Source organism: Linepithema humile, chromosome 2, assembly GCF_040581485.1.
Source record: "Linepithema humile isolate Giens D197 chromosome 2, Lhum_UNIL_v1.0, whole genome shotgun sequence".
NCBI classification, from domain to species: domain Eukaryota; kingdom Metazoa; phylum Arthropoda; class Insecta; order Hymenoptera; family Formicidae; genus Linepithema; species Linepithema humile.
Genome location: NC_090129.1, coordinates 21,002,341 through 21,015,865, shown reverse-complemented (window position 1 = coordinate 21,015,865; position 13,525 = coordinate 21,002,341). Strand labels below are relative to the sequence as shown.

At 39.2% G+C, this 13,525-nt stretch overlaps 1 long non-coding RNA gene across 1 annotated transcript; it reads left to right on the top strand.

The window, feature by feature from the left end:
- Positions 1-1,018: 1,018 nt before the first annotated feature.
- On the top strand, positions 1,019-5,510 carry LOC136998256 (uncharacterized). The gene is made up of 3 exons (XR_010888870.1): positions 1,019-2,822; positions 2,943-3,239; positions 4,348-5,510. It is a non-coding gene; the product is annotated as an uncharacterized lncRNA (long non-coding RNA).
- The last annotated feature ends 8,015 nt before the right edge of the window (positions 5,511-13,525 follow it).

Genomic DNA, 13,525 nt, shown 5'->3' with positions numbered 1-13,525 from the left:
TAACCATATAGCCGACACTTTGCTATTTATTTGCCATATTACATACCGTGCTTCTACATGTGACATAATTTTCATAATATCAATGTCGTTATTATTATACTCTGATAGAAAAATCACCATGGTGCTAGGCTGGCGCTAACTTACTTGCCCCACTGCCTGATAAGGAGCTAGTATGGCATACAGACTAGCGCCAGACACAAAATCATCACATTCTTCCAGTCTGATACCCGACTTAATCGACTAGTCAGGCGTTAGCTAGCTCTAGTATAGTGCTATCTAGCCGTGGTGTGGCTAGTTCTGATATTGTACTATCTAGCCATGCCAGAAATTCCATGTCAGAAATGATCTTTTCCCAGCCTTGAATAGCGCCTGATTAAAAGTAGTCTGAAGTAAACTAGCGCCAGGCTACTTCTAGTCAGACATTATTAACATAGTATAGCAAAGGGCTAGAAATAGCTTGACGCTGATTCGCGCCACGTCAAAACTAAATTTATTATATTAAATAGGGATACATGACAGAGAGAGTCAAGATGGGAGCTAGCTAGACATTAGGATCTAGCATGGCACTTTCTACCAGGGATAGCTTTTACTTTGATTTCGCAATTTCGCAATTTTAGGACAAAATATTTTGATATATATATCAAATAGCGCAAATTCTGCAATACGTGATGTATTAATTATCGTTGCGCGCGAGATAAGACAAATCCGATATAACTGATCCAATATAAAATCGCGCGTGTCAGCGCAAACAAATAAAATAGTCGAAAGGCGAGATATATATTTGACTTACTAAACGATTTAAATCTACTCTAGTTTCGACACACGAAATACAGGATTCTCTATTAAAATTCTGATAAATGGAAATGAAAATAGATTTCCAGGACCGAGCAATTTATCGCACAATACGAGTTTAACGATTGCATTTTATCCATCGCTAACAGAAAACTCGTAAAATATTACTTCGCAATATGTGCATTATATGCACTAAAAATAAGAAAAGAGAAAGAAAAAACTTGGATCGCGTAAAGCTAAAATCTGCTATTTTTCCATCGCTGTAAACGCCGTGATACATCGCGAGGAATGCGTCGGCGAAGGAACGAACTTTCTCGCTCGCGCGCAGCAGGAAGCAAGCGATTTGCCGCACTCATCGCTCAAACGAGGAGAGACCCGGCTCTTATGTATCCTCTTCGTACAGAAATACGTGTTACGTCCTCGCGATTCGCGCGTCGGGCGACCGTCTGCACCGAGCACTCGCTCATTATCGTCAGGTAAAATCGTGCTCCGAGGCGCGTATCACGTAATGAGAGAAAATACAAGCTTGGCCCGGTTTAAAAGGAAAGAATGTAAAAAGGACGAGTTCTCGAAGGTACGTAATGACGTAAGATCCTCCGTAAAATTTACATTATATACTGTGCAATTTTTCGCTGCAAAATCAACGTAAAAATTATAATTCTTTGACATAAAAATCAATATTATCGCAAAATAATTTAAATTTACATTTTTTATAATTTATATTTGCTAATTCACGTTCTATTAATTCATATATTAATTTCCAGTTTTATTAAAACTAAAATGCAGAAAGCAAGAAACAGCGAATGCGAATTCCGAGTTGAGTTCCATCAACGCGTCCTTGATGTCTTGATCTAATCGTAAGATCTTTCTTTCTGGAAGCGTATCGCTCTAAATGACACAATTCCACGAAAGTCTCTTCAAATGGCAAAAGAAATATATAATGACAATTTGCTGAAAAGCAGTGGAAGCAAATTTACCTTGAACGATATGCGTGGAAAAACGTCTGCTTGTGTTATTTCCGCTAAAGCTACGATAAAACTAGTAAGGTAAAAGGTTCTTTCGTCAGAATCGCCGTGGCTTGCCTCCTCTAATCGCTGATCCGTAGTTAATTGTGCCACAGATAATGCGTTTAGAGCAGAGGCGGTCTGTTCGTTTAATGAGACGTGTAACGGGCGCGTGCCGCTTCGAGCGTAAAAAGGAGGCGAGCGCCTAATGAGGAATCTCTCGTTTGAAAATTCCACTCGTTGTTTTCTCTCGTAATGCCATGCGAATTAATTACGCGACGCGCGTTCGACCGGTCGTGTTCGAACCACCTGACGGACATTGTCCGAAAACTGAGATATTTAATCGAGCGAGATGAGATAGGAGTGTCCTTCGCGTTTCTCTTCTATGCAAGAACGCTGCGCAGAAGGGTGATTTAAGCTCGACGAGGGTGCTTTAATGGATTTGCTAAGGCGAGTGGTATCTCCCGGATATACTCCCTCTCTTTCCTTTGTGAATAATGCCTTCGCTCGCACCGCGAACGATCGTCCCTTTCTTTTCCTACCCGATATATACGCTATGTAACCAAAGGCCGGCATAAAATATCGGAATCACGTCGCTATTTGCCGAATGCTATTGACATGACAGGAAAGATATTGCTACGTTCAATTTATTTGAAAATTCCCGTCGGCGATTATCAATGTACATCGAAGCTGTTGCGTTAAAAAAAAAATAAAGAGTTATATATGAATAGAATAAAATAGAAAGAGATTTCACTGTGAAATGTTTCAAGATCGCAGAAATCTTTCACAAGCATCGATAAACAACATAAAAATATGAATTCTATATAAACTATTAATTATAAACACGACCGTATAAACTTCAACGTAAAAACGATTCGATTCACAGGAGAGTTCTTTTCGAACATATGTGCAATGAAAAGTGTTACAATATTTAATAAGAAATATTTATTGCAGTGTTACACAAAGCGCTTATCGATTGCGAGAGAAGTCATCTTATACAAAGAGACGATATATTATATTTTCACGGTACGTATCTCACGGTACGTTTCAATCCCTCGGCTTTGATTAGCATGACGTCAGAAGTTGCTTAATTTTGCTTAACGGTTAACGAACGTGCTTTCCTTTCTAACGAATGTTAAATCGCAGGATTCAAGCGGAAGTACCGTACGCGAGCGCGATGTCGGGCCGGTTTCTACAGCGGTAGACGCTGAACAAGGGAGCGCCGAGCTGCTGAACCGAACAAAACACTCTCTGGCCGGCGCTTTAAGCTGACAAAACAATTCCGCCGGCAGAATGGCGGCTGGCAAATACGTTGCCGGCAGTCAATGTTCCAAAAGGATCCATTTGTCTCGCCCGACAAAACGTCGGGTCGAGCGCGCGCGATACCCCGCGCTTATTCCGCATCGTGCTCCTCGCGTTGCATTCAACATGTTATCACGACAGGTAACGCGATGTTAACGCGTCAAGTGCGATCCTCCGTCCTATTTGAAACGGGTCTGAATGTTAATACATTATACATAATAAAAAGGTCCATTCCATATAATTCCTGATTTTTCGGACATTTTTGTATTTTTATACTACATTCTTTCGTCGGCATTTGTTATATTATAAATGTTCGCAGCTTGATTCATACGCTACTTGCATATAATGCCAGCAATAAATTTTTTTACGAGACGATCATAATAATCTCTGAGCTAAAAAATGTTACGCAAAAAGATCGTGAAGTGTTTTCTCAAATAAATATATGCAATAAGCTAGCTATTCCGCGCCCACGCCATATTTTCACCCCACAGAGTCGGAGAACAAACCGCGAAACTTCCTTGACGACAAAGAAGATTAAGCAAAATGTGCGTCTCTTTGCTCCGGCGGTCCCTTTATTCCGAGATGGAGATCCTCTTTAATGGAGACTCTTTAATATTCGAACAGAATAGAAACGTAACTGTGTACTTTGAATTAAATGTAAAAGTTCGTCGAAATTCGTTAGCATATATCTGGAATGCTTGAGATGGAAAGGTTGAAGTCAAAACTTCGATGTCGGTTTAAGCTACGTTTCGATTAAATGTCTGTTTATATGATCGCGAATTGAGTTTTCTATCCACTTCGATCATAGATTGTGTAAAACGAAAAGTTCATATATATATATATATATATATAATCTTGCGAAAATACACCTTTATTTAAATTTTATTAATCCTTGCTTTTACTTAGATAATTGATTTTGCTCAAATCTTTTTAAATATATAAATATTTGATAGCTTTAAGCACAATCGTTTTCCTGTTCAACAATTTTCGTGATTAATTGTTAACTGAAAAATTCTAGCTAGCCAGAAATTCTCCAGCAAATGCTATTTTAAAGACAAAAGGTTATAACTTGACCTGCTAGAGAAATGTCAACAATTTCTAAATATTTTGTTATTTAATTTGAATCATACTCCTTTAATAATAATAATTGAAGATTCTTGTCATGCGCTAATCGATTTAATTAATTTAAGAAAAAAAGAAAAATTTCAGGAAAAATGTTAAAATCGCTCAACATTCTTTCTTTCGGCAGATACAATCGTAAAGGATCTGGTGAACATCGCCGAAACAAAGAAACGTCGCAAAGGATCCACGACAGCATCGCATTTCCTTTGTTCAAGCAATCCCGCCACGCAACGCGCCGCGCCGCACCGAAGTCTCCGGCGCTGTGGAGGGAGGGCTCGAAGCCGGCGCTGCGATGGATCGATACAGCACCAAGGGGTAGTGTTATGGGGGTGGCTGGCTCGTAATACACGGGGGCTCGCCGCTATTCCACGATGGCTGTGGCGGAAGAGGCGAGGGGGCGAGTACGAGGGGGCGGATGGCAGAATGAGAGAGAGAAAATGTACGCGCGCACCCTCCGCTCTAGCCTGGCGCGGGAGACGGAGGGGAGACTAGCGCCAGCACCCCATTCGTCAATCCTCGTCCCTCGTCGCTAAAGGCTCTTTCTCTTTGTTCGAGTTCGTTAAACTTCCAGTCGACCGACGCGCGACCTCCCCAGCCTCCGCGCTCCTGGACCCATATATCCCTTAACCGTTTCCTCCTACTTCCGCGCGCGTTCTTAATTACGGCAGATTTGGCGTGTCTCATTTCCTTGCGCTTAAGCCTCACGTTGAGGTGAGCACAAGCCCGATACCTCGGTACACGTCTCGCGGTAAATCCTCTATCTATCTAATCCTTTGCCGATCCTAATTATCTGTCGACATATACTATCCGTAATAAAGATATTTCAGTAGGCCACTTTCTTTTTTTAGCCACGGAGTTGTTTTGTTAGCTTGCGATGCAATTTCTCGATCCTTTTTTTTCCAAATTATCGGCTGCTACTGATACTTCAATGAATTTACCTTTAGAGATAATGCAATAAATTATTTCCAGAGTAAGAACACGTAATCGAAAATGAATGTTTTCGAAGCCAGTGAAAAGCAAATACATACTAACAATCAGATTAATGCGCTTAAGCGCGGGAGAGAAATAGCAGTCATCGCCAGACGGTCTGACTAAATCGCGGAACTTACTACTTGCGCACGCATCGACTTGCGATACGCATAAATGCTCTCAGTCGAAGTTGCACAATGGTTATGTGGATGCGTCTCGCTTCGCTATTGTGTGTATTATTGTTCAATTTGAGAACATTTGTTCTACAATTACTCTAATAAATCTGATCGCATTAATAAATAATGAAACTGATAATTAAAACTTGATATCTCTTTTCTGCAGACATTAAATATTCTTCACTCATAAATATTATCGCTCGTTGCTATTTTCTCACTAATTTTATTGTTTAAATTTTAATGCTTATTGTTTGTTTCCGCAGAAAATTAAAATCCATTATTTATCGCTATTATTATATTATATGTTATAACTTTCTATATCATTTTACTATTTCATAAGCCATTATGTGAAATCAGAGATTCGCTACGGTTGCGGGTCAAGGATGAACGAGGCGACCTCGCAGTGCTTTCCGATATGCGCTCGCTTATGAAATTAAAGCCTCGGGAAAACTCGGCGGTTTGCGTTGCGTTCGTAGTGACGTTTCATCGCGCATAACGGCAGGTCATGAAGTTTCTTGGACCTGCTCGAACAAAGAAGAGAATACCGGCGGCAGCGTTCTGGTACAGTTGCCGCGAAGTGCACTGTCTAACAATAGAATAAACCTAGAAAGATAAAAGACAACGGTAAGCGAGCGAGACTTCGTAGAAAGTGCATGACACCGGAACGATGATTATTTTTTATGATCCCGCAGAAACGGAACTAGGATCCTTGGTATACGCAATTTTCGCCTTATCATTCGCCGACCTCGTTAACTGCGCGGCTCCTTTGCAGCAGCGCTCTAATCAGAAGCTGATTTTAAAGTGCAGCGGCGTGTTTAATTTTAGCAAAACACAAATAGCTTTACGAAATGAAATGCTCGACTAATTTTTAAATTGCTTATTGCAGCCAAAAAGTTTTTATATGAAAAAAAGTAACGTTTTTATATAAATAATTTATGTAAAAATCCTAATTTTCAAACGCTGTGTGCCATTATTAATGCAATATTACATGCATTAATGTATGTCAACTTTTTAAAAAAGCACTGATTCTAACTGAAAGACAAATTTGCAGATATATTTCTGATTGTACGAAGGACATTGTAATTTTACTAGTTTCGCGCGGAGCGACATTGTGATTACAGATGGTCCGACGAGACGTATTTAGACGTCGGAGAGGAAGGAATACACGCCGGTTACGAGACGGGAATTTAAACCAGGTTTAGTCACAGCCGGCTTCCTCGAAGCACCATCTTTTCTCTCGCCAGCCCTGTGGTAGCTTTTGTACCGAAAGCTTCTATGGAGCTTACGTTCCATTCTAAATGCATTAACCCCCCTGTACACCTCCCGTGCTGCACTTTGCCGGCTCCTACTTCACCGATACGCCTTATCCCGCAATTCCCACAGGCGATCCTGACGTCACGACTATTACGGTTATTTTCAGGACATTCGCTAAGGACGCCCCTATTTCATTATAACGCTGCATATTCAGCTAAATCACGGCTATATGCTCCAATAAATTTATCGTTAACAAACAAAACGGCAATGTAACTTAAAAATTATAATTTTGCTAGCATACATTTTTATATATTATTTAATCACTTCATTGATTAATTTACATAATTAAATTAATAATTTGCCCTAATAAGAATATGTTTTATTTTGTATTTTCGTCCAATATGTTAATTACGTGTTGACTTTCTTAAGCTTTTTATAATTTTTGATAAGCAGGAATAAAATCATATTAAATTATTGAAATTTGAAAATTAATATCATCGATTTTCCATTAAAAATGTAGAAAACAATTTTCTCCGCTTAATTAATTCACCCTATTATTCGATTGTCATTCAGCGCAGCTTCGTGCAATTTGAAGGTACTCAAACGTCTGGCATGTGCGTAATTTAGCATTTAATGCATGCATTTGGTGGCACAATATGATCAGACGCGCCGTTCTCAGTTTGGCTTGGTTCAGCCGGATTTCATATCTTTCGCCCCGATATGCACTTACTTGAGATTACTTCGGTCGTTTTGTCGACAAGACCGATCTTTAACCGCGTCGTTTTCCTCCCTGAATTGCCGCGGAAGTGATTTCACCGTAAGATTATTGTTCTATTGTAAGACATAATATTCCTGTCCTCTCTGTCTACGAGAAAATCGCAAAAAGTGAAAGAAAGAGAAAAGGAGATATCATAATTTGTCTGAAAAAGTGCAGTGAAATGTCTAATAGATTATCTTATCAAGTTTTTATATCTACGTGTCAAAAAGCATTTTTTATATTGAGTTAATACTATTTATTCAGTAATAAAAAATTCAATATTAATTCGTTTTTGCGCAATAAAATAATAATAATATGTTACATTTTTGATAAAATTCAAATGCACTATGAATTATAAGATTATAAAGTGATTGCAGATGACTTTTTCATCTTTATTAAAATTGTTCCAGTCATCGCAAAAATGTTTCCTCAAAACGTAAGGAAAAAAATACAAAAGAGATATATTGCGGCGATGCTGCGTCGTGCCAAGAGAAAAGTTACAACGTAACAAAACTCACTTCTAAAGCAAGAACTCTCAGCATGATAGCCATAATATCCACAATGATCGTCAGTTGTGCAAACTATGTGAACCATTTCCAAGATTGACAATACTGAAGTGCAATATCTTCTTTCATATTTTTTACGAGGTAACCTCTTTCGCTAACGACAATCTTGGGAAAGAGTGTTTCGCAATCACGTTTCTCCTCATCTAGCTAAAGTTCATTGGAATCGAATTGATATTTACGCACGTTCGAGTTAAAATGTTAATATCGGCGTGAAAATTATGACGCTTCGATATTAATGTTCATTTACATTTTCTATTCCTGTTCATTTACAGATATTTTAATTCCAACAATGTATGTAAATTTCAGTAAGTGCTAATAAAAAAGTACTTTATAGCCGGTATTTAATTAAATATAAATATATAAGATATTTTTCCTTAATGTTTTCAAAGATAATTAATCTTTCTTGAGTACAAATGACGATAATTCTTAAAATAAAAAGATATATAAGAGTAATTTTGGAAGAGACTGTATGATATTATAGAGGATAAGCGGGTGAGTTTGCGTCATCGACAGCATTTGAAGGATCTATTACCCGGTAAGGTAACGGCAATTCAGGTCACTATAGAAAGTTGATATTCCTTACATTAGTTGTAATACTACTAGTAGTTGAGTTAACAATGTGCGCTGTTACGGTCTTTAAGCAGCGTAATTATGACGTATTAATTAATTTGTAATTTCTAGGTGTTGTGATATCGGTCAGAATCATTGCGTAATTTTTAAATTTTTGAATACTTTTGTGGAAAATACAACTGATGAAATATTTTAAGATTTATAAATATTATTATAAATATTTTTATAAGTATCTTGCCTAAAATGATCGGGTTACTATTTTATTATCCGGTTATTATTTTCAACATTTATATATGTCGGAAAGCTATAGAATTACTTTAGTTAATTTTAGACCGTTTGTAATTCGCGTTAGAATCTGAAATAGAATTTATAATTTTAGCGTATATTCTATTGTGCGTGCGTATTTTAATTCTTTAAAAACATTTCCTCTATTATACACGACGTATAAAATTATGAATAGAATTTTCTCACTAGAATTCTCAGGAATAAAGTGGATTTAAAAAATTACTTAAACTGTCGCAATTTGTTTGAAATAATACCAGCTTCGCTCACGACGCACGTTATTTGATAAAAAGAAAAGTGTCAAACGCGTATAAAGTCGAAAACTTAGGACATCATCATCGTGGTCTTCCACCTTTTCGAAAGAAAAGCTTGTAAAAAGAGAGTGCTGCCAGAATGGCCGACACTTTCATTTCAGGTCGGTCATTTCTTTTTTTCTACTTCCCTCTTTTTACAAGTGGATACTTCGCCAGCGCGCACCGCGCTTCCTTTACGTAACGCGCACTACTGGCGGCCGCGCTCCTTTCGCTCTGCCCCGTATTGCACGATCTACTTGTGTTTAATCGTAACATCGACTTTCGAACAAACGAGCGCCTTAAAAGGATTGGCGAATTCGTCGGAGGAAGGAAGTCACGGAGAAACATGCTGCTGAATTAAATAGCGTTAAGGAAACATCTAAAAGTCCACGCCAAATTTTTTGTCAAGAGGAAGCGTGCCGTTTTTTTCCAGCAGATCTTACATACAAGCACTTTGCTTTGATAAGATTTTTGGTATGTGAAAAAGACGCTCGAGATAGTGATTGAAACCGAGCCGCGTGATATTTTTTTTCCATCCGACACACACACACACACACACACAGTCTCTCCTCTCATATTATATCGCGATTTTTTTATTTACGATTGCCCTTTCAAGTATTTACTCTTGGCCGAGGATTTACGCCACCGACTTCTTTAGCGGCGGATTTCCATGGAAGCGTCTCAACATGGGCGGCTTTAAGCTAGCTCGCGCGTAAAAGCAGCTCGCGTCGAAAGGGACAATTCTTCTCCTCGAAGGTTTTTTTCCCGTAAAAAGAGGAAGTACGATCCGTTATTGGAGCACGTCCTTTCAGCCAGATGCTATCGACGTTTCTTCCTTTTTCATTGAAGATAAAGATTTTAAATTGTACTTGGCGTAGCTCTTCGTTTCATTTGCGCGATTGAACGGTTTTATTCGACGACCAAGATTGTCCGCGTTGGAAATTTCTTATTAATTCGTTTAGAATAAACGATCAAAATGACCGCGCAATAACAACGATAGAATTACGATTGAATCACGATCGAGCGATAAGAATTATTGAGAAAGCATCCACTTGTTAATTTCATGCGAAGCATAAATGTCCGCGTCTCATAATCGACATTAAAGATTCGTAAAATATTATCAAATTAAATTATTAAAGAAATATTAATTGAAATATTTATCTCTTCAATAATTGAAAAAATCTCGCGGTACGTATGCGCTTATATAATGAATTCATTCAAAATATTTCCACGTATCGCAGGTGCGCAGTAAACATAATGTATTACACAATTAAGAAAACGAAACGTTATGTCGCAGTTAAAAAAAAAAGTAAAACAATCGCTCGTTATAGAAAATAGCTGTACAGAACGGATTACGGTAAAAAAAAATTGAACGCGCGTTGGAGGAGCCGAAGAGGTAATTATTATCGTGGAAGTACTTTCCTACTCCTGATCAGAGAAAAGTTGCATCGTGATAACCCCGATAGGGACGGCCTGCAGCCTGCGAATTAGAATTCTGCAATTTCCTTCCAGGAAATATCTCGAGACGGTTCCGCGGAGAAAACCGGTTCGCGAGGCCAACGCATCCCGCGAAAATGGATCTTTGTCTATTCCCAACAGGATGGTTATCTCCCCACAAGAAACCGTACAACTTATTCCGTATATTTTCCACAAACGCGTTATTACAAATTAAGCATCTCGGCAAATATTGCTGCGCGATGGCACGAGAACTTGTACACAGTTGCGATAACAAGTCTGTTCCAAAATAGCGCGTTTCCAATAGTAACATCTCAAGCGCGACATCTCAAAATAGAGTTAAACTGTACTCAGCCGGTGAGCAGGTTTCGAATTAGCTATGAGAAAATTGTGCATTAAAATTGTGAATTAGCTATGAGAAATTAATTAATTAATTGTACGCAAACGTTTGTAAAAGCGCGGACTGCACCCACGCGTAGAAATTTCCAGTACAAATTTAATTAGATAATCCATACGTATCAACTCGCGCAAATTGCGCCGCGCGCGCACACAGAGGGACCTATATAACAGAATGCATCCGGAGGATATTAATTTCCGGATCCTGTTCAGCGCGTATTGCTTGATTATAATTAAAGCGTGACCGAGGACGGCTAGATAATTAAATCGATGCGCAGTCCGGCCGATTAGATGCGCGGCCATAGAATATACAGTATTCGCCGAAATATTATTTCTATCCCTTCGTGTCCCTCGTTGCGAAATGCGGGACAACCCGTGGGCGTCCCTTTTCATGCGAAGCCTTCGATGATGTTTTAATTACCGCAATCTATGTCAAACATAGTGTATGATATATTCTAAACGGGAGCATCGCACACAATCGCGAAGCTAATCAAAAGTTATAAAGGATAAGTCGATTAATGTAGGAGCCGCCGCGGCGGTAATGAGTCGATAAACAATAAGTTTAATGCTCGCGATGGCGCGGAGTTACGATGGTTCGCTGTAGTTCGCAAACCCAGTTTGCCAACTTTATGGCGGCGTAATCACGACACGGACCCGTGGCGTTCAACAGCAAAGGGGTTCGTGATCGAAGGGAATAACTTTTCAACAAACACTAATATGCTCGATTAAAACATATCGCGGACTTTCGCAGCCTGCACGCATACTCGTGCATCTCGCATAGAAATGTAATTGTCTAAAAAAAAAGTCACAAAAAATATAAAATAACAAAACTGTACGTTTGACAAAACGCTGTTTGACAGGATTTATATTCGCGTAAGATCAAACAACACATTTAATTTCCAGAAAAAAGTAAAAGTGCAAAATGTTTAAAACCGTCCCAAAAATTCCCGTCGCGAACAACAAACTGCTTGACTTCGGAAAGTAATCAAGTTCGTATTGGATGAGGAATGTTTAATTTCCTTATTATAATTGAACGTCTCTCATCATAGCGGAACCGCGATCGCAAACGGCTCCCTTTCAGGGACTCTCCACTACTCGGAAGAGAAGGTTTTACCGGCTCTGAAACAGGCTGTACACGCGCGCGCGAAGGCATGCCGCGCTGCCGCCCGAGGACGACGGCGGAGGCAGTAAAAGAGGAGGCGGAGAAGGAGGAAGAAAAGGGGAGAATAATTCTGGTGAACGCCCTCGCTGCCTTGACCTCGGCGACCTCTCGTTGCACTCGTCCGACTCGGGACCAGATTCCTTCGAAGCTCCGAGAACGTATAGACGCGAGTAGGCGTGTGCGGTTGCACCGTATGACGCGGCGCGGCGGTGCATCGCCGATGCAACTGAAATCTCTCTCTCTCTTTCTGTTACGAGATACTGCGGCGATTACGAGATACCGTCGTCCGAGCTCGGTAAATCGCAAATATTGCCCGGTTTCTAAACTCAAGTTACTGACAATAGTTTATATATGTAGATACAAGCTAAACTGTTGAATATACAATCAATAGTAATGAATATTTTCGTGTCAGTTAATTGAGGATTAATTAGGATCATTAGTTTGAACAAGCTTATTTGTAGTAAAATTATGTTCAAAATATCTTATTCTAATTAAATTTACATTTGTATACTAATTTGTAAAGTGATTTGCGTTATATTATCCATAAGATTATTCCCAGAATATAATGAGCGGTATTATATTATATTATAAAATCTATGCGCATATTTCACTATCAGAAATGTTCAGAATATATAATTTTATACGAATACACATGGAATTATATTGGAATCTGAGAATTATTCCATGAATTTATGCATTTCTCAACGCTACGTGTTGCCTTAATTATGTCACTCGATGATGCATGATGCAGCGGCCGCGATTGGATCGTATCTCACGGGACGCCCTGTAATCCGATGAACCGGTCCTGTCCGCCAACATGACAGGATATTGTGTCACTGTTAGCATCCTTACCCGCTCGTCACACTTAAATTACAGGGACAACGTCACGAATTTGTGCTGATTATAATTTGATATAATAATAATCTAAAATTTATACTTACAAAACATGTATTTATGAAGAAAGAAGCTAATTTTGATAAAATAATTAACCAAATAACACAAACAATCAACTAATTCTCAGTCAATAGTCAGCGACATACTTCTCTACTTTCGTCGTCATTATCAAAATGTCGTACAATTGTAATGTAATGTTTATTCACGCTGCGATGATCATTATCGAAATCGTCGCTGACTTCTCGCTGGATCAATTTTGAGTCACCCCTCGACGTTGAGAATATCAAGGGGTCGACGCGATTTCTCTCTCGGTACAAGGGTTCCGGTGCTTTATTATTCCGCGAGATGGAATTTGAATAAAAAAGAAGAACAGCCCGAGCAGGGTAGAGCGGAAGAGCGAGGAGGACGCAAAAACCCGGGGAGGAGCGACTTGCATAGAGAGGTAATTCAGGTTGCACAGACATCTGTCGCCGCGCGAGATGCAAATTAGTCGACGGGTCTAGAAGCACACCCGCCTCGGGACGACGTGCG